The following is a 3,501-nucleotide window of genomic DNA, read 5'->3' as shown; positions in this document are numbered from 1 at the left end:
TAGAGATTGGTCATAGTTTACATATCTATATAGATTGTGGCTCAAGTTCGGGCTCCATCCAGCGAGATATGATAGTTCTTGGTGGGAAATAGTTCGTTTCTCCCAGAATCGGTCAAGTACTTTACTTTTTCCGACGCGGAGAGAAAACAAAACCCGAAGACGACGTTTCGTTCAATGGCGATGGCATAGAACCGTAATTAGCCATACAATCTAAAGGGTAATATAGTAACTTTACCTTCAAAGATGAGATCGTACGGTACGATGATGTTACTTAACGCAGATCTGTTATAAAAAAAGAACACTGTTGCGTTTCTCTCCTTTGGCGGGTGTGTTGTCTAACTTCCTCGTGTTTTTCTTGTCTTTCTCTGTCTCAATCTCTAATTTTTTTTAATCTTTATTTAATATTTTTTTAATTTATTTAGTACTAGTATATGACCCATGCATACGCATGGAATTATTATATGTGATCACATAATAACTACTTCCCTATTATTTTTAATAAAGTAATATATTTTTAAGTAGTTTATAATATAATTTTTTGGTTGAATATTAGTAAATTTTAATGTTAAAGTATATGTAGTTTTGATTCTGTATCTATTATAAACTATAAATTTTAGGCTTATAATCAACTGAAAGTTGAATTTCTTTTCTTTTTCTTTTATCATCATTATGTAACCACTTGACTAAAAATATTTTTTCAAAGTATTCTTTATAAAAGCATATGCAGCGGTGCAAAACTCACAAAATTTCTCAAAACTAATATTTATATTAGAAATAATTTAATTTAGTTTTTATTTTATTTTTAGAACTCAAAACCAATTATAAACTGCCATGAAGAAAATTAGTTTCTCTTGAAAAATTAGTGCCCTGCTAGAGAAAATACATAAGAGAGAGATGTGAAAGATCATGATCATGATCATGATACCTGGTATTTTGAGGTAGGCACTGATTCTTTTTGGTATTATTCGGGGTGTGGCGATGTCACGGGAAACATTTCTCTGTTCTACTACCCGTTGACAATTGAGCAGACTGAGCCTCTTGCACATCAGCAAAAAACCAGTATAAGTTATCTCCACGAAAATTGTATATATGCTTAAAGATCACAATAGTAATCAGGCTTTTAAAAGACGCAACATACCAGAATTAGGAAAAGAGCCACTTGGAGACAGAGATTCCTTCTTCGGAACAGGAAGCTCCGCATCATCGGAAAACAAAAACGAATGGTCTCTTGTATCCTTTAGAGTCTCCACTTTCCTTCTCACCTCATTCACAACTTTAGGCCGCTTCTCTTGTGATACATTCTTAGTGCATGAACGGCTGAACCACTCTTTGAAACAGGTCTTTTCTTCTAAAACCCACAAACAATTCCATCAACAAAAAAATATAAATGATAAAACACAAAGACGAACAGAGATCAACTGCTCATACAGTTTGGCTTGAACCAAAGGGTAAAATAACAACAACAAAAAAGAAGTGTGACATAGAAATTTTGATGAGCATAGAAATGACGATGAACCAACTAAACCATAGTTGAGAATCCCAAAACAGAACATAATATCTCGATCATAATTTAGGTTCCTGCATAGTGAAGAATCATACCTTTTTGCCAACGGTTTCTTTTCCTTTCTTTTCTTTTGATTCAATATCATCTCCTTGGTTTTCTTCTCCTTTCTCCGTGGATTTTTGGGTTTTTTTTTTTTTTTTTTTTTTTTCTTGAATTTGAATGGAGGACAAAGCAAATAGACGGTTTAGTATGAATATGAATTTCTGATCTAATGAGAAATTGAGAATTATATAATAGTGATGACGGATTGTTAAATCTCAGAGATCGTGGAGTAGATATCGTGGGTGTGAAGAAGTTAGACAACATGATTTTTTTTTACGTCGTATTTTCTTTTATTTATTTTTTGTAGATTTTTTTAAAAATAAAATCTGAGGTGGCATAATCTTATTGGACATGTGACTTGTGATTTATAAGATAACTGATTATCGATTCGATTTTTTATTTTTTTTTCTAATTTATAAAATATTCTATGTTTCGATAGAAAATAAAAAAAGTAGATTCTTTGTAATCAGAGAAAATCGCAAAGACACTTCTTCTCCTCATGAAATCCCAGCCGTTGGTTTGAGGTATACTCCATCTCAGCCGTTGGTTACGACCTTTTCTTTTTCTAAAAAAATTTGTTGTATAATATCTTTTTTTTTTGTAATATTTTTTCCTAATCCTGGTTAAGTTCGGTTTTGTTATTTTCTAAGTTCCTTCTTTTATTCGTTACTAGGTCAATTAAAATCTCATTCTTAAATTTTCCCAGATTCGGGTATTTCTACTTTAACTGCGAATTCAATTTCTAATATCATTAATTTGGAAACAAAAAAAAAACAAAGAAGCAAAACAACTTTGAAAGCTTTCTCGGTTATTATAGGTAAAAAACAAAAATTTATCTCTGATTGAATATAAATATATGTGATATTTTGATGTTCTTGTTATTGTTTGATCCTATCTCTCTGTTTCTGTGAATTGAATTCTAGGGTTAGGGCTCTTCTTTAACTTTTCTTTTATTTGGATATAGTTTTAAGCCTTTGGATTTATATATATATAATTTTGTTTGATAAACATCGTTTTCTTATCTTTTTTTTTTTTTCTTTTTCTTCTCAGTTTCATTGGCTCTCAATCGAAGAAAACTTTTTAGCTTATAGAATTTGCTTTTGAGGATTGATTTTAATTCAATATGGGCAATCTCAACGTTGTTCCATTAGATTCTGAGATCAAAGAGGTTCGTTTCTCCATGTTTTCATTCGTATCTCATATCGTTTTTGTTTATTGGTTTCTTGTTAAATTACTGAGATTGTAAAATTTAGCTATTGGTGTGTTATTCATCATAATAGAGACAATTTTATCTTTTTTCCCGGATCTCGTTTGTTTACTTGATTTGGCAAGATAACTAATCAATCATAAGATCATTAGATCCCTTTGTTCTTTTCTGATTTGTTAATGTTGAATTCTATATTGGTTTTTGTTGTTTTGGTTGATCTTGTTCTGGTGATCACAGTTTCTAGCTCTGTTTGATTTGAACTCGTTATGCAGAATCGAAACAAAAATCTATGAGAGAATTTGGTGAAGTGATAAAACTTATGTGGGGGTTTTTTTTTTTTTTTTAACAGGAGGATATATCTTTGAAGAATCATAATCCAGACAAAGATAAGGACAAGGACACGAACATGGAACTACCTACTAGTCCACGTCATAGGAAGGTAAGAGAGAGTATATATGATGTAATCTGATGCAATCCCAAAAGTTTTAAAATCTTGTTAACAACTTTGATCTTACATAATGTTTTTTTATTGTATATGTTAAAGGTTGATGCTAGATGGTTACCAGCTGAAGCTCAGAGGCCGATCATCGATGATGCTCCGGTGTTCACGCCATCTTTAGAGGTACTTATTGCTTGTTGTTTCCGTGAAATCGATTGTGATTGTTTTTTTTTTTTTTTTTTTTTTTTT

At 31.2% G+C, this 3,501-nt stretch overlaps 2 long non-coding RNA genes across 4 annotated transcripts; one reads left to right on the top strand and one right to left on the bottom strand.

The window, feature by feature from the left end:
- LOC104777119 lies at window positions 33-1,635 on the bottom strand. Its single transcript, XR_766219.2, has 3 exons — window positions 1,600-1,635; window positions 1,139-1,348; window positions 33-1,037 (listed from the first exon to the last, which is right to left on the bottom strand). It is a non-coding gene; the product is annotated as an uncharacterized LOC104777119 (long non-coding RNA).
- LOC104777118 lies at window positions 2,257-3,436 on the top strand. Of its 3 annotated transcripts, none has more exons than XR_766217.2 (4): window positions 2,257-2,423; window positions 2,657-2,774; window positions 3,163-3,252; window positions 3,358-3,436. It is a non-coding gene; the product is annotated as an uncharacterized LOC104777118 (long non-coding RNA). The 3 variants fall into 3 exon arrangements; XR_766218.1 differs by lacking the exon at window positions 2,257-2,423 and adding an exon at window positions 2,439-2,530; XR_002036887.1 differs by lacking the exon at window positions 2,257-2,423 and having other exon boundaries at window positions 2,607-2,774.

Source organism: Camelina sativa, chromosome 3 (genome assembly GCF_000633955.1).
Source record: "Camelina sativa cultivar DH55 chromosome 3, Cs, whole genome shotgun sequence".
Taxonomy (NCBI): domain Eukaryota; kingdom Viridiplantae; phylum Streptophyta; class Magnoliopsida; order Brassicales; family Brassicaceae; genus Camelina; species Camelina sativa.
This window is presented reverse-complemented; position numbering and strand designations above follow the sequence as displayed.